Below are 18,507 nucleotides of genomic sequence, written 5' to 3'. Positions count from 1 at the left end.
TACAGTCATTTAGCAGACGCAACCAGTCGCCCCGAGGCAGCAGAGCGAAGTGCGACCACGTCGGGCGGGGGTGTAGGGCTTGACCAAGGCCTGGAGATAGGAAGGAGCTGTTCCTTTCACTGCCCTGTAGGCTAGCACCAGAGTCTTAAACTGGATGCGAGCTCTTACAGGGAGCCAGTGTAGAGAACGGAGAAGGGAAGTTGTGTGAGAGAACTTGGGGCGATTGAACACCAGACGTGCTGCCGCTTTCTGGACAAGCTCCAGAGGTCTGATGGCCGACGCCGGGGCTCCGGCAAGTAGTGAGTTGCAGTAGTCCAGGCGGGAGATGACCAGAGCCTGGATGAGCACCTGCGCCGTCTCGTCAGTGAGGAAGGGGCGAATCCTCCTGATGTTGTAGAGGAGGAATCTGCAGGAGCGTGTGACCGATGCAATGTTTGCTGAGAACGACAGTTGGTCGTCCAGGGTCACACCCAGATTCCTCACAGTCCGAGTTGGCGTCACCACGGCATCATCAATGGTGATGGACAGGTCTCGGTGCGGGCAGCCCTTCCCCGGGAGGAACAGTAGCTCGGTTTTGTCCAGGTTGAGCTTCAGGTGGTGTGTCGCCATCCACTTCGAGATGTCAGCCAAGCACGCAGCAATGCGTGCCTCCACTTGGGTGTCCCCGGGAGGAAATGACAAGACCAGCTGGGTGTCATCGGCATAGCAATGGTAAGAGAAGTCATGCGAGCGAATAACAGAACCCAGAGATGTTGTGTAGAGCGAGAAGAGAAGGGGGCCCAGAACTGAACCTTGTGGAACCCCTGTATACAATATATATATACAATATAATATATAAGAAACATTTTTTATATAATCGTTGATCATTAATTATTTTATTAAAATAAAATAAAATAATATAATATAATATAATATAAAGCCTTATTGAAGAGACCAGTCTTGTCCCTTCACGAAATCTGTAATGTGGTCTGTCTTGGGGCGGCTGTGGCACATGAGGTAGAGTGCTTGTCCCGTAACCACAAGGTTGGTGGTTTAAACCCCTCTAATGCCGAGGTGTCCTTGGACACCTAACCCCAAGTTGCTCCCCGGGCGCTTCATTGCAGCCCACTGCTCCTCCGGGATGGGTTGAATGCAGAGAAATAATTTCCCCATTGTGGGACTAATAAAGGCTTACTTATTATTATTATTATTACCTATTAAGATGGACTAATCTAACCTTCCCCGAGGAGGAGGAGGAGGAGGAGGAGGGAGGAGGAGGAGGAGGAGGAGGAGGAGAGAGGAGGGCGCATCAGCACAGCGATGATGATGAAGTCAATAAATAAGGAAAGCAGAGCGGTTCAAAGGCAGTGGATGTTCCGCATTCCCCGGCCATGTGTCTGTGTGTACAGTGTGCTTTACAGCGGTGGCCCTGTAGAGAGCGGCAGATAGTTTGAATAAGTGGCCGCACAGCCGCGCTCCCCTCTACTGTACACACACCACATAAGCGGAGGGAGGAGCGACCGTGTAGTATTTCTTTTTTTTGTTTTGTGTGTGTGTGTGTGTGTGTGTGTGTGTGTGTGTGTGTTTGTGTGGTTGCTTCTTCTCCCCCCCCCCCTCTCCTCTCGTTGCAGCCTCAGCCAAACGCTACTGGAAGGCAACACAAAAACAAGGTTGGGAAACAAACTGCTCATTTTACGCACCAAAAAAACAACCCACCCAAACCAGAGGGGGGGGACGGGGCTGGCTGCGTGCGTAACGGAGGCGCAGTACCGGAGCGAGGGCGCAGCGGCGGCGTTCAGCGGAGGACCGGGGCTTTCGGAGTGGGAGCTATAGAGAGAACGAGAGAGAGAGAGAAGAGAGAGAACGAGAGAGAAGGAGAGAGAGGAGGGGGACGTGGAGCTCAAACACACGCCGCTACACTTGAGACACAACCCCGGAGGAACCCTGCTGACTTTTTTCTCTCCCCAGGCTTCATTTCCTCCAAAAAAAAAAAAAAATTCCAAAAAAAAAAATCCAACCGGAGCTGGTGTCCCGAGACCGCGTGGGGGTGAACCGACGGTGAGTGTCGCGCAACCCGCCCGACGTCCACGGCATGTGTGTTGTGTGTGTGTGTGTGTGTGTGCATGTGTGTGTGTGTGTGTGTGTGCAGTGGCATCATGTTGACAGATCCACGGCACCGTTGCGCACGGTGTCCGGTACAGTAGGCTGGCTCTAACCGTGCTGGGCTGCAGCCATTCCGCCATAACTGTTGACGTTTGCCTCGGCTTAGCTGTCACCGGATGTAACGTTCACTGTACAGCGGTCATGCTGCCTCTCTCTCTCTCTCTCTCTCTCTCTCTCTGTCTCTGTCTCTGTCTATAAATATACATATATACACACACACACACACACACACACACACACACACACACACACACACACACACACACACACATATATTCTTGCCTTAGTGTATGATGCATGTTTTGCGCGCCAGGCCTGAACTTGGATGCACGCCCGCAGCTGCACTCTGGCGCGCGCATGGTCCAATCAAGCGTGCATACGTGCACACCCACAGAGGCAGATAGAGGACAGATCGATACAAATGTGATACACCCGTAATGTAAAGGGGATGTGATATGGGTTAGGGGGGGGGGGGGTTTCAGTTCAGCTTCTTGACCTTAATTCCTGCTGTCCCCATTTTCTCTTTGAGGTGTGGATGTGAATGCGTGCTTACATTCTTATTCTCACACGCTAGCAATGTTTGTGTTTACAGTAGTATTGATCCAGGTGAAGGATCTGATGTGAGGCTGTGATGAGAGCCAGACCGACCCCTCAGTCGGCCTACATGTGCTCCTTTCAACAATATACATCCTTTTTAGCCACACTCAGCGTGTGAAAATGAGTTCATCATTGTGAATAACGGTCCATGTGATGCTCACCGAGCGGCATTAGGAGTCGTTGTTGTTGTTGTTGTTGTTGTTGTTGTTTTCATGCACCCCCGATAGTCATTGTCCGAGCTTATCAGTTGGATGCGTAGCACAAATTGGCAATATCAGAACAAAGTGTTCTAGTGAGGCACAATGTGCAGCGCATTATAACCGTCTGGGTTCTGTATTAAATTACCACAGACGCTCCGACTCTGTTGTACAGCTGTATGTGTGTGTGTGTGTGTGTGTGTGTTTGAGATAAACATGCCCCATAAAATACAGTACAATAGGGTGTGCTTTTCTGCAACAAAGACAACATTGCCCAGGAAGTTGCCTTGACATGACTGCACTGATTACGAAGGAACCAAAATGCCCTAATGTTGCCAAGAAACACTTTGCTAATACAGCCTGCTGTCCCACAGCCCCGACCGACCGCCGACGGGCAGAACTCACACTCAATCATTCACTCAGACCATGAGAAAAAAAATAATCTCAGTGCAGCAGATCATGAACATAATGGCGGCGGTTTGTGCGTGAAGTCCCTCATCACAACATTACAGCGCTGCAATAATTCAATCACTCAACGCAGCCGCTCTGCCCGGAGCCTTTTTTTTAGGGTCTCCCTTTCTCAGTCGCTTTTCACTTTCACAGAGGTATCTTGCAGCCTGCTGATAGTGAGTGACAGTCTGAAAAGCTGGATGCGCTCGCTGTTTGAATCCATCAAGCTGGCAACAGAAGCGTCACACCGAGGCTTATTTAAAAAAAAAAAAAAGAAAAGGGCACAGTTTATGGATTTCTGCATCTACATGTGGAAAAAAATGGAAACAGCTTTGGACTCTTAGATGACTAAATTATCAGACTTGAGATGTCTTTTCCAAACTTTTGAAATGATGTACACTCATTTTACGGCATGAATATTGTAAATCAGGAACAACACATCTTTCTGTTCCAGAAATAACAACAGGATGCTGTTTTTTAAAGCAGGGTATAGAATGATTAAAGCTCATTTATTCCTCCGAAAGTACTCAAGTGCAAAAGTGCCTGAGATTATTGCATAAACCTTCATTCATAAATAACGTTCCTTTTGTTATTATGTAAATATATGTGGTGCTTAACCCCCATGGAGTCCCAAGGATTCCTCACTAAAGCGGACTAAAACAAAGCCAATGTTTGTCAGCTGGTTCGGCCCCAGGTGCCCGCTGTTCATTAATCATTAGCCCTCCGTTTAAATCGCAGTGTTCTCTCCCCGGGTTGATTATTAGCCCTGGACAAATCCAGCAGCGGAGTATAAACATTTTGTCCACGGATAGGAGTTTAAATAGACCGAGTGTGGGCTGCGGAGAGGGCACAAAAAACCTGTGCAAACAAAGGTCTTCCATCAGAAACAAATAGACAAACTCAGAGAAACAGAGGTGACGTTTTTTTTTTATTTTCTCTCACGCTCTTGCACTTCATTCTCCCCCTTTTTCTTTTTCTTCATAGTAAATAGTTTGTCTTCTTCGCATAGAGGGAAAGCAAACAGGACATACTGAGTGCTGTTACAGCGTTGTTCATGCGAGGACACACAGAAGGTGGATGGGTGTAGCCCCATGTGACCCGGTCTTCCCTTTTTTTCTCCCCTCCTCTCCTTCTTTTCTCTCCTCTAAACTGTTGGCTGGGGCTCCTTTAGGGGGCCAGAGGTGACCTCCTTCAGTCTCTCCCAGCAGCCAGCACCCCATCGGGCCTCTCTTTTTGTGACCCTGTCTTTCTTCCTGGAACTCCTCGCTCCTTTTTCCTTCTCCTTGCCCTGCGTCTCCCCCCCCCCTCTCCTCGCCTACTCCCATCCCCTCCTATTCCCCGCGGTGGGTGCAGCGGCGCTTAATGCTCAGAAACATAGAGCTCTCACTTATATAACCTCGGCGGTGCAGCTGATGTCCTGGCCTGTATCTGCTGTATAATGATGTCAGAGCTGTCTGGAGAGACAGAGGGCATGCTGGGTAGGCCAACATGTCAAGAGCTATTCCTGAACGGAGTCTGGTGAGTGGGCTGATCCGGGGATTTGCCTCCCCCGTATACACAACCCCTTTCTCTCTCTCAGGATGCTTTTGGAAGCTTATGGAGGTGTGGTTTATTAGATGATTGTTTTATGAGTCAGCTTTAATGTGTGTGAATGGCGAGGAATGTCCTGAGGGGGCGCGGCTTCATTGTTGGCCCATACGTCAGGCCGAATACCTCGGGACGTCTCTACCCTGGTTCGAGATGTTTCTGGCATTCTCAAACAAGCTTCTCGGGACCAAAGCTAGCAAAAGGTGACACATCTGTAGCTGATTATCAGAGGTTAGCGTCACGATACGACTCCTCTAATGCCGCCGTTTCCTCCCTAAATTCAAACCCTAGAATAACACGCCTGTTATTGTCTGGGCCCTTTACATTCTCCTTGACCTCAGCTGACTGTTGCTTGTCCGATGGAAGCTGGGGCCCGGGGGGCTCTTCACCACGTCGTCTGTGTTTTGGCCTATGACTAATTAGATTACAGCACACCCATATGATATGGACTTGTAGGTTGTTTCATGGGATCTATTCAGCCGGGGTGAATGCAGCCGACCACAGGCAGTCATCTGATCATCACGGGTTTCTGCACTGGAGCCGGGCTAATAGATTTTGAGTGGCAGTGTAGAGTATAGCCCGTGTTAGCCAACATCTAGCCATCTTTATCAAAGAGCACTTGTATAGAAGTATTTGATCCAGTTCATTTTATTATGGCAAATAAATCGGCCTCTTTGTGGATCAAAAGATTGGACAAACATCAGATAAACAACAACAAACATCAGATAAACATCAGGCGTCTTTGTAGATGCCTATGGATCTTTATGCATACCGTTTAATAGAGTTTAATCACTAATAAGATCAAGATGGTCTGCTGATCTGGGAGAGCCAGTCGTTGCCTCAGAGCCTCCTTCTGCTCACAAACATCCTCTTGTTCCACCAAATCAACTTCTGATGAGAAATGTACAGTATGAGCAGCTTGTTGCTTTCACTTGAACTTTCATCAAGTGACATGTCCATTAGATACAGACCGAATGTATTAGCTTTTTGCAGACATATTGGTATCGGTGTATCAGTCAGAATAACAGGTCAAAGGTCATGTTGTCAAAATATTATACCCAGTTTGTGGTTTTGATTCTGGTGATAAAAAGTTTAATATTATGGCTGTGGCTTAAAGGGATGGATATTGTAAGGATTTTATCGATACTAGTACTCTTATCAATACTGTCACATGAAATCAATTGATGGAAAAGTTATTTAGTTCTTCTTAAAGTATGTAAAGTCAGCACGCAAATCAAGTGTGGCCTCTTGGGCTCCTCCCTCGGGACATATTTGAGTGTCAAAAAAATATTTATGGTTGAAATGTCTTTATTTATGTAATGGAAAACACGAAATGTAAGTGACAATTCAAAATGTAATGGAATATAATGCAGCACAGCTCTCTGGCATTATGTATCGCTTTCAAATATTTACTCTCCTGTAGATCAACTTTTATCTCATTTATTATCATTTCTGCTGAGTCAACACACATGTAGCCAAGATTTACTCTTCCCTCCTCTTTTGTGTCCTTTGTTTGAGGAACTAACTGGATAAATGTTCATGTGGCGCCTGTTCACTTCATCAGTGATTCATTCATAGATTTTTAATTAATGAATAAACCCCTGGACTTCAGAAGCTCATCTCCAACTTGTCCATGTCTTACAAGAAGGAGGTTATATTTTTGAGGAAAAAGTCTAACTAGTGCACAAAAAAGTTGTAATTGAATGAGAATACAGTAATAAAATGAACCAAAAAAAAGATGTTGAAGACTTTCGGCAACAACGCTTAGACAAACCACACGCCGAACTGCAGTACACCATAATACTCAAACAAGTACTACTAATAATGGCAATTTATTATGCTTATTTATGATCATGATTGCAATTTCCCCCACAAAATGTGCATCAAATGTATTGGGGAGAAGGAATGACATTGCTATTTCCTGCTGCTAATATCTGGCACGCAGAGTAATGAGCGTTGTCCTCACTGGTAATTCCGAGCTCATTATCTGAGAAGAATGAGGCTAACCTTTCAGTGTGACGTCGCGGCAGGCTTGTGTTGCATGCGGAGGCCCGTTGAGCTCCACCGCTGATAAGCACGCTGTCATGGTGAACAAGACAAGCGATTATCAGTGCACTCTGCACCGGTCTTCACACAGACCACCGGGGGGTTGGAACACACCCACACCCCCCCTCCCCACCCCCCACAAACACACCATGTCACATGACAGCAAGCACGCTCACAAGTTTGTGACTGTTTCTCAGAGTTTAGTTTTTTTGGGCCCCACCCTTTCGTTTTTTGCCTCTGAGTAGGTTAAGTTTCACTTTACTCTTTAGTTGCTTTTTTTTTTTTTTTCTTCCTTCAGTTGTGTCTGTTGAGCTGTGGTTTCCATGCAGATGGTTACCAGAGGCTCCCCCTTTTCCTTTTTCTACTCCTCTGCAGCATTGAACCGTTGTCGCTCTCTGCCTCTCCGTGACTCTCTCAGCCAGATTCCAGATCACCAGGGGAAAAAATAATTTGTAAAATATCCTTTATTGGCCAGAGAGAGAGAGAGAGGAACTGGGCTGTTTTTTTTACACAGTCGCACTTCTTTCTTATTAACCCGAGTCAGCTTGGCTCGGCCCTTGTACAACTGGAGCCACTCACAACTGGCTTTTCATCAACGGGAACTCTTGGCACGGGAGGTTTATTTTTGCCAGGGTGAAGCGGAGCACTTTACGAGGACATCCGACGTTGGCTGGCATTGAACCGCTCTCTCTCTCTCTCTCTCTCTCTCTCTCTCGCGCTCTCTCGCTCTGCCTCAATTTATGCGGTGCAATAGAAATGAAGTCATTACGCATCTGCAGACGTATTAAACAACCAGTTCCCAAGACAATAAAGTGGCTACTTTTTCCTCCTCCTCTGTCATAAACACTGGGGCGTTGTGGCGTGCAGAGGGATTCCCTTCATGTGGATTTTGAGATTAAACTGGCAATAACAATATCAGCATCTGTGCCCCCCGGGGCAGAAGATAATCAGTTTATAATCAGAGTTCCCAAGAGGAATTAGTGAGTGTGATTATGAGTTAGTCTCTGTGTGGGCAGTAGAGACTAGAGAATTTCAAATAAAAGTAATAGAAAATAATTAAAGATTTGCTCTTTTGTTTTGGTAAATGCAATATTATTTTTGTTGTATTAACCTGTACATAGGCATAGATATATGTCTATAGTACTAGTGCGGTAACTTATATTTATTTCTTTATCGAAAAATGACCGATTCATTACTGGTGTTCAATCGCGCCAAGTTCTCCCACACAACTTCCCTTCTCCGTTCTCTACACTGGCTCCCTGTAAGAGCTCGCATCCAGTTTAAGACTCTGGTGCTAGCCTACAGGGCAGTGAGAGGAACAGCTCCTTCCTATCTCCAGGCCTTGGACAAGCCCTACACCCCCGCCCGACCACTTCGCTCTTTCACCTCCTAAAGGTAGAGGTAAGCACGGTTGATGTCTTCAATGATTAAGTCAATCGTGTTAAAACACAGCAGATAAGAAGCAAAAGAATAAATCTGTCACACCGCTTTGACTTGGAAATGTTCCACGCTTCACCTTACTATCAGCTGAGGTAATGAATAACTCTGAACAAAGAGATTCTTATAAAACTGCACAATTAAACATTTGGCCGAGTCCCAAGTCCCACTATGCAGCGATCCTCAGCTCTTCCAATGTGTACTGTATATAGGCCAACAATTCATAACTGTAGGGAAGATAAACCATAAGTACAGAATATATTGACCTTTGTTAATATACAATCAGAGTGGGCTTATTTCTCTTTGCTTGCTGCTGTTGCAAATAACACTTTGACAGGATTTCTTTTTTTGGAAACAAGGGTTTGAGATGATCATTAACATCTCTCAAACTGGAGTTTTATTGCTCCCTCTCTAAAGCTCCGACTTTTGATCATTGCGTTTTCTTTTAGATTGGGATCGTGGTTAAGGGCACCACAGTACTTTTGCTAAGAAATAGCTGCGTAATTACAAGACCAAAAGGAAGACCTTTGGTTATATAGTTGGCTTTCAGACATAATGAAAAGATTACTAATATGCAGTATAGCTAACTGTCTCAACTGTTTCTGTATGTCTTTCGACTAACTGTTTCAGCTGTTTATCCACTAGTACTAGTTAACTTCTTTAAGTGTAAAATAATAGCCAACTGTTTCAACTGTTATGTAGTTTTAGTGAACTGTTTTAACTGGTTATCCATTAGCTTAAGCCAACTGTTTGGAAAAAGAAAAGAGGAGGTATGGCAGGATTTTTTTCAAATAGTTAACCCGTTAAAACAACCATTTCCTGCAATATGAAACCTTTAATTTTGACCAATTAAGCTGCTCTTTCACTATAAAGCTCGGTTTATAATGCGCTTGCTGTGCAATAAGAGTGTTTCTCACAGGATTTTGTGAGACTGTGATTGGGCACCTCGGACCCTCGTGGGGTGGGGGGTGGGGGGTCCGGATGCATGCTCCCCTGGAAGAAAATGTTTTACTTTTTAAAGTAAAATGCATCGACATGGTGCACTTTGACAGCAGAATTTAGAGACTATATCTTTGAAGGCCCTTGTAAACAATGTTGTGCTCTGGTACACAAGTTTGTGCTTTAGTCAATTTAATCATAAACACATTGATTGTATTTGAAAGGTGATGACACAGCAAAAAAATCACAGCCACATAGCATGGAAAACATAACGGGGTCCATTTTTCAACACGGGTTGGGTGTGCTGCTGACATCTATTGCTCAGGTGTCTATGCATACAAGTATAGGTATGTCTCAATAATATAACTCTATCTGGCAATGCTATTCATATTCATTTTAGGCATTGAAAAAAAAGTCATTAAAGCTTTGGGATTGTGCTTTGGGTCTTATTAAGTTTTCAATATTTTCCGTTATGGCAGGTCACTTCTTTCTCGCAGTTATTGCACATTTCTCTTATTAATTTACTGCAAGCTGCTTCCTCAGTTGGAGAACGGCCTCTATTTATTTGGGTCACATGTCTGGTTTCCACAGCGGTCGAGTCACAACTCTGACTGACGAGGGCCAACGAGTGTGAATGCATGTGTGAGATATCGCCCCTGGCAGAAGAATTAGACGTTGGATTATGTTATGACTGTCTGTGAGGTCAAAGATCACCTCGAGAGTTTAGCTGGGCTCCTCTGAAGCGTGACTGACAGCGACCCAATCTCCCTTACTGCCCACCAGCCACTTTTTCTGCTTGAGGAAACTTATTTTATTCTGATATCACAGTCAAACCTTTCTGAAGCTGGACTCTTATTTTCCTTTCTCTGATTATTTTGAGTGCATTGCTTTTGAGAGAAAGTAGCCGGGCCACTTATTTTGTTCACACTCTGTCTCTTCTTGTGTCAACATCAGAGAGGAGAATAGTTAGGCATTCAACGTGTGATCGAGTAATGATTGTGGCGGAAATTGTTTGCCAGTGTATGACAGCTGCAGGTGTAAAGTTGTGGTTTGCGGAGGGGCATGTCGGTAACAGGAAACCTTTTCTACAGTTGTATGATGCCACGACACTAAAGCTGCGTGTGATGAATCTATTTATCAGTCAACTTCTCTTGTTTATACCCAAAGTTCCTGCGCACTCACAGTGACACGTCATTTGAGTGGTTTTTTCTTGGTATATTTTGTGTTTTGTGACGACAGTGATTAAAGAATGAAAAAGATTGACATTGTGATTACCATAGATTTGTGCATTTAGCATCGGATTTTGACTACTTAACTGTCCACGTTGCTCTGTCTCTGTGGCTTGATGGACAGATGCAGCAGCAACACCGTCATCAGCAGCACTTCAGAGGCATGTTTCACCTTCAAATGATGCTAAGAAGGAGCAAAGTATTTAATCCTAAACACCTCTGCAGGCTTCACTTGCTGATGCTTGCTGTTCATTTGGATTTAACCTTTTAAAGCTGCTATTACAAAAATGCTGTGCAGCCATAGCAAACTAAATGTCATTGGGTTTTTTGGGAACGTGTCAGCTTGGGGTGTTTCGAAATGATTACAGGCAATTTTAGGTACATTTTCTGACATTTTATAGACAAATCTATGAATGTCCATTAGTTGCAGCCCTGGTTATATGAAACGTTCTGACAGTTTGGAATGAGAGGATTTTTTCAACCTTAAAGCTTAAAGATAAAATGGAAAAAAATTGTTAGGGGGGTTATTCAATTATAAATGATTAATTGTGGTTATCTGTTTTATAAAACATTATTGAAAAAAATGCCAATGGTTGTTCTATTCAGGTGTCACATTCATTTTCATCGTTTGAATTCTTATTTTGAAGTGAGGACACTGAGTCGCTCATGACGACTCTGAAAGTACTAGATGTACTAGTTTTGTGGCAATGTGGCTCATGTAAACAATCATTAACGTACCACTATAAGTATTCCCCTATCATACACATCACATAGATACTGTTGTTCAATTTTAATGTATCATTAACTTATGGGATTTGCTCTTCAGTTTACCTGAGCCAGGAAGTGTGTTTTCATCTCTACCTGGTAGTGTTGCTAGCCAAGTGGAGTGATGGCAAGCTACGCACTGGGAGGTCCCAACTTAATGCCAAGCGCCCTGAGGCTGTGTGTGTGTGTGTGTGTGTGTGTGTGTGTGTGTGTGTGTGTGTGTGTGTGTGTGTGTGTGTGTGTGTGTGTGTGTGTGTGTGTGTGTGTGTGTGTGTGTGTGTGTGTGTGTGTGTGTGTGTGTGTGTGTGTGTGTGTGTGTGCAGTTGCAAAAGTATAAAGAGACTTTGACGATCATTCCCCATCTGAGTTGTCTCAACTGCAGCCAATCAACAAACTGTGGCACACAGGAGACACTAACATAGTCTGAATTTATTTAGTGCACGCATGCATGTGTCGGCACGTTGCCCGAGCTGTGTTGTGTGTTCATTCTTCTTCTACGTGCACGTGAACGTGTGCAGGGCTGTTTTGTGCGAGCGGCGCGTCGCTGCAGCGTCTCCGTGTGTTTTCGGCGGAGAGGAACAAGCTCTTGTTTCCCTCCGACATCGCTGGGCCCCGGAGAGCAGGAAACCCAATCGGCAAAGTGTGATGAGGCAATCGCTCTGTGATTAGTGCACAGTATCACGGTGCAGCGGCCTTCAGCATGGCAACGCTGGGTGCACAAATTCAGGGAAGTTGCATGCAAGCTTTGCACACGTGCCAAGCAATGCAGCCGACATGCATGCATTTAAAAACGCGCACACACATCCACACGCAGGCTGCTATTCTTAGTCAAGATGTTATTGCTGAGGCCTGTACAGATCCATACCCTGTGAAGAACACATGTTGCGTTATGTTCTCTGTGTTTGCACCATATCTTACGTCGGGATATACACAAAGGCACTTACACTTCATTATTTTTCCTCAGGCCGGCTCGGTGTTTGTACAGCTCTGTCTAAACTGTCTGGAGTGAGTGTTCTAACGCTGTACCCAACAACTGTCGACACTCAGCGGAGCGATACGCTGCCCATAGTCCTGTGTAGCAGCAACAACTTCCTGTCATTAATTACAACTATATATCTTATACTTATTTTGACTTTGACATGTGGAATTTGGGTATTTCGATGATGCAAAAATATGATTTTGTGCTTCTTCTTTTTTAAGCGCTGCTGTGAATGATTGTAAATGCTTTGTTAGCTTTGAACCCAGTGTTGTCCCACACAGGGCAGTTGTTTGTTACTTGATCACATTTGTTCATCTTAATCTTTCCATAAACCTTATACGACTTCACAAAATGAATACTGAAAATGTTGCAAAAGGTGTAAAGTTAAAAGGCTGAACATTCAAGCAAATGCTAAATACTTGAATGAATTTGATCGAACAAGAAACATAACACTTTTTGTCGCCGACTAAGAAAATGACAACGTTTTTACAAAGGTGTGAAAATGAGCAGTGAAAATAATCAAATTGACCCTCGGAGCATTCATAGAGGATTTCGGATCCATGCCGGCCCAGTGTGACCGCCGAGAGGTGACAAGCTGGCCGGCTCCCCCCTGAGAAGAGGCTCCAAATGCTGCTTGTGTTCTCTCCGTCGTGTCCCTGACCCTTGTCCAGGTTGGACGGGCTCCAGCTGCTCTCCAGAGCGAGCTCTCCCTACTTTCACATCTGTAGTCCTCTCGCTCTCTCTGTGCCAAGGCAGGCAGCGCTGACCCTGCTGGCTCTCTATTTGTGTTTGAGTGAGAGAGAGAGAGAGAGAGAGAGAGAGAGAGTATAAACATAACATTAGAGCGAGGAACTAAAGGGAGAAGATGGTACGCGGTGTTTGACTGTGAATTATTGTATTCTGTGCGTGTGTGTCATGTAAAAGAACAGTTTACAGTCCACTGCCTACCTTTGTTATTCCTGTACGTGTGTGTGTGTGTGTGTGTGTGTGTGTGTGTGTGTGTGTGTGTGTGTGTGTGTGTGTGTGTGTGTGTGTGTGTGTGTGTGTGTGTGTGTGTGTGTGTGCTGGAGTGTGTTGGAAGACCCTTATCTGACACGTGGGGGGTTAGCTGACCGCAGGTGACCCTTTGCCTCCGTAACCCTCCAGCCTTCCCGGAGACCTCCCCCTTGTTTTTGCACAGATTGTCTCTGAAGCATGTCTGCTCTCCTGCTGTAAACCAGACTCTGCACGGGTCTACTGTACATTACATTTTTACCCCATTTGAATACAAATATATTTCTTTTTCACATTTCCTGAAGCAAACATTTCGATTTCAGACTGATTTCCAAGCTTACAAACAGCCCTTTTATTCTTTTTTATTTATATTTCAGTTTGATATTAAAGGTTTGTTCACCCTTATTACAAAGAAAACATATTTTCTCACTTAAGAAATAATTTTCTCACTCATTCATTAATTGCCTTCCAAATAAAAGCACTCACTGTTAGTGGCGGAGTCCTCCTTTTTCCTGCAGTGTTCACATGCACGAGGGATTCACAGGGAACGATGCCGCATTAATCCAGCATTACTGTAATTTGATCTCATTGATATCAACCTCACTGAGCTGTGTTTACCGACTGCTGATGCAAACAGGACGTTTCATACTGCTGCTGCTGCTGCTTCACATTAAAGTGTTCAACTGGTGAAACACAAGGCTTTTATTGTGAAGCGGGCACAGTCTCAGAATCCTGAGAAGAAAACACTCGCTGTTACCACGGTTACCATGTGTTTTTACTAAATCATACTGAAATTGTACACATTCAATTATAAGGATCTCTTTTAGGTTTTTGAGATATCTGCCTCAAACCTAAAACAATGGAGGTGATGGAATCTAGTTTCTGATTTTCAAAGCGTTGAAAAATGTCATTAAAATGCTAAATATGTTGCTTTCGTAATGTGTAGGACTGCAAATTTTCATCCAAATGTAATACCAATTTTAAATGGATGGCCTACATCATTCAGCCCAATTTATTTGGTTGAATCTACCGTTTAAAATTCACTTTAAAAGAATTTAAAAGTAACCTTTCACAATGAAGATTGAGCTAAATCCTGCAGATACGCAGTTATGCTGCAACCATACTGTCTTTTGAACCACATACGCTCAGAAATAGAAACCCATAGATTACTTTATAATGTGAAAATGCTAATATGCACCAATGCTACCAGGGGAAATATCCCCTCCTCCTCATAACGCATGTAATTAGACTGCAAGTTTCACCATCATTGCGGACTAATGTGACTCAAATTGACTCTTCAGAAGTCCAATATATAAATATATATATATATTCTTTGTCTTTGCATGTAGCAGCTGTGAACTGATTTTATTATTAGAAATGAGCACCAGTGTATTTCCAGCCAGTGAATAATTGATTATCGGAGTGTCTCTGTTGGAGCACAGGCCTCTCATTATGCCGTTGAACACATACAGTACACGGGCCCGTCTCTCACACACACACACACACACACACACACACACACACACACACACACACACACACACACACACACACACTACACACACACATTTCCATAAAAGCCCACACAGAGAATTTAAAAATCATTGTGAGTCGAGGCATAGCGCGGCCTCTTTTTTCTCGTTACAGTTTTTCCAAACTGTACATCAGGATGTGTGTGTGTGTGTGTGTGTGTGTGTGTGGGGTATTCTTGTATTGTGTTTCAGTGTGTGGGTTCGGCTCCTGTGGCAGTGCGTTTCACTCCTGCTCCAGTGAATCCAGTGAGTCAGAGAGCTCTTTTACTGTAGATTAGAGGCAGGAAGGAAATTAGAGAGAAAGCAGGAGAGAGCGAGAGCAGAAAATGGGTCAGACATCTGAGAGCCAGGCGGTCCTTTTTTTTTTTTTTTTTTTTTTTTTTTTTTTTTTTCTGCAATGGGTGTCAAGACATTATCCAATTGCACCTCTTTTTTCTGCTTCTTTTTCTTGCTTTCTCTTTCTCTCTTGCATTTGTGTTTTTCCCCCCCCCGAGCCAAGAAAAAAGTGCAAAGAGAGGAGAGAGTTATTATGCTTGGCATGTCTGCAGAGGACGGGCTTTAATTTGGACATGGCCCAGCCGATCAATCTCCACATTGGCTCGGTTACAAGACCGTGTGTGTGTGTGTGTGTGTGTGTGTGTGTGTGTGTGTGTGTGTGTGTGTGTGTGTGTGTGTGTGTGTGTGTGTGTGTGTGTGTGTGTGTGTGTGTGTGTGTGTGTGTGTGTGTGTGCCTGAGTCTGCATGTAACAGCTAAGCTTTTAAACTATGCAAACCAGCAGATCGCTCTAAAAGTAAAGCACACCCTGGATTAATCCTGTGTGGAAATGACTTGTTCTATACACAGAGCCGTGGAGGAACAATGAATTGGATTAGACCTGGAATGAGCATTAATGGGATGCATCGCTAACAAAGTCAAAAATAAAGGACAGTTTGTTCTGTATAGGGTTGGGGGGGGAGCATCAGCTGAGCGCCTGAAATGGAAGAGTCCTGTAAGTCTCATATCTGATCTGACATGAGTTATGTGTCGCCGTGGATACTAAGCTGATTTGGGGGAAAAAACGAGCTCTCTCGATCATACACACATGTGCTCTGCGTTACACTTAAGTGATTTGCATATTATGCAAATGCATGGATGTGATTCAGCTGGCGGTTTGGCAAAGTGTTAGTGAGCTTTCAACATTTCCTGTCTGAGGCCTTTCTCTGGCATCGACAGCTCTTAGCCCGCTTCTGTTGGAGAAGTGGTAGTCGTGGGACTGCAGCGTTCACCCAGAAGTCATTCTGCAGTGACATTCCCGCAGCAAGAACATTATTTATTGAGGGGATGGATTCATACTTATGCTGTAAAGAAACTAGGGCTGATATTTTATATCCATTAATTGTTTTGTCTATGAAATGTCTATGAAAACTGCCTGTTATAACTTCCCACATCCCAAGGGGACGTCCTCAAACGTCTTGTTTTTTTCCAACTAATAGTCCAAAACCAAAAGATATGATGATAAATTACAGAACTTAATAACATCGGAGAGGGTGAAGTCAGTATATTTATGGCCATTTTGCTTTAAAAAAAATTCTCAAATGATAAATAAAAGTTGCTGAGTCATTTTCTGTCCGTTGACTAACAGATGAATCAACAAATTGTTGCACTCTTAGGGAGAAGAACATGGAAAAAGCATACTAAACACACTAAACTCATTTTTTTTTCATAGTAAACTGAAATAGAGACGAGCCAGCTCATATCGGAAACACCATGAAAAGAATCAATACATGGTCCTGTTTCATTATTTAAATGGCGAAGCTTGACGTTGTTTAAAATATGAAGCTTTTGACGAACGTCAGATTTGTCTAAAAAGATTAACAACGGGCTGCAGTCTAGTTTTAGGAAACGATGTCATCTTACAACAGAGATTCTTCTTTTATTGTGAAGATTAAACATGACAGTCTGCAGACAGAAAATGTTGGTACGCTGGACTGGAATACAGAGTAGTTAGACAAACAGGGAGAGAGAGAGGGACAATACTTCATTAAATATGAAACAGTTTTTGGCTTATATAAATACCGTATTGGCCTGATTATGAGACAACCTTTCTTATTTAGACGTATTGACGATAAGAGACACACTGATATGACAGGGTGAAGACTGCATCGTCAACTTTTAATTAAATGTAGGAATAAGAAAATGGTGGTCTTTCGAACTCAGTTTTAGCATTTCAAAGAGAATCAGCATGGCATGTGAACTCGGCTGTTTGTCCTCGTCCTTGAACTCTTTCCTCTTGTAAAAATGAAACACATGGTTCGTTCAGTGAAACATAAATCTCACAGTTTGTGCAACTCTTTCTGGAATGTTTGGAGTGCAGCTAGTAATAGGCATTCCTCCATTCTATGTTTCAGACACAAACTCACTGCTCTGTTATTGGAACGATTTTTTTAAGACTGTCCTTTAGGGCTCGCCGTCTTGTAACGTAACATTTTGTGACATTGTTAATTGATGGTTGCTGGACAGACGATTCTGTCCCCTGACAGTTTCTGCAGTAAAGATCCATAAATGCTTTTTACACACGCTTCTGCTCATTTTCTTTCTTTCTTAAAGCTTTTACACAGCGGGGGGCGGAAGGGATAAAACAACACGAAAATGCGCAAAAACTCCTCTGTGAATATTTTGCATTAAAACTATTTACACCTCTAGCTCTGCCTTTGTTAAGGTTCAAAGGAGTATAATGAAGTTTGTCTTGGTTAAGACTACAGAGCCTCCTTGTTGTTGTATAATATAGTGTTCATTTTGAATAATTCAGTTCCACACAATGTGATTGGTTGATGCCTTTTATTTGTGACTTTTTCGTCACGTTAAATTCACGTTCAGTGTAAAAAAACAAAAAACAAAAACTACAATTCAAGAACATATATTGAAATGCAAACTCATCCCATTTTAAGATCTTTAGAGTGAGATGAAAAGATTGATGATATCCATTTTTCTATTTGTTAAATTAAGGGCTGGAATCAGGGTATATGTTAGCATAGCTTAGCATAAAGACAATAAGCTTGGCTCTGTCCAAAGTTCAAAAATATTCATACCAATACCTCTAAAGATTACTTATTAAAACAATGCATCTCATTTGTTTAATTGATACATTTCTTGTGTTGTATTTTGTAGTGTTTGTGTCCGTCTGCCCAGGGAATGCAGATGGAAAGTAGCCAGTAGTCTTTTTGTTGGAGGGCTAGGGTTAAGAAACAAAAAAAGATCAAATGTATTAATTGGTTAGCATCATTTTGGACATAGCCAAGCTAGCTGTTTCTTCCTGCTTCCAGTCTGTATGCTAAGCTAGGCTAACTATGTCCTAACTCAAGCAATGTGTTTAAACTGAGAGATGAGATGTTGTCAATGCTATGATCTCATTCTTCAAAAAGAAAGCAAATTACCATAGTTTGAAAAATGTGTTTTTCAAAAAGAGTTTTGTTTTGTGGGTTGTTTGGACACGAAGAAGTAGACAGAAAGAGAATCATTATATTTATAGTCTGTCTAATACAATTAATCCAATACATGTCTGGGTTCATGATTTACCCTTCTGATGTTGGTTCACAGAGGCTTCAAGGAACAACTAGTATTCTTTCCTCTTTGT

At 43.3% G+C, this 18,507-nt stretch overlaps 1 long non-coding RNA gene across 1 annotated transcript in view; it reads left to right on the top strand.

Annotated features, from left to right (window-relative positions):
* Positions 1-1,609: 1,609 nt before the first annotated feature.
* LOC129090972 (uncharacterized) overlaps positions 1,610-18,507 on the top strand; it is a 98,454-nt gene continuing 81,556 nt past the window's right edge. The window contains exon 1 of the long non-coding RNA XR_008531214.1: positions 1,610-2,037. This is a non-coding gene — a long non-coding RNA (uncharacterized LOC129090972). The remainder of the gene's footprint in view (positions 2,038-18,507) is intronic.

Source organism: Anoplopoma fimbria, chromosome 5 (assembly GCF_027596085.1).
Source record: "Anoplopoma fimbria isolate UVic2021 breed Golden Eagle Sablefish chromosome 5, Afim_UVic_2022, whole genome shotgun sequence".
NCBI lineage: Eukaryota > Metazoa > Chordata > Actinopteri > Perciformes > Anoplopomatidae > Anoplopoma > Anoplopoma fimbria.
The sequence above is the reverse complement of the archived record's forward strand: the minus strand, read 5'-3'. Positions and strand labels throughout refer to the sequence as shown.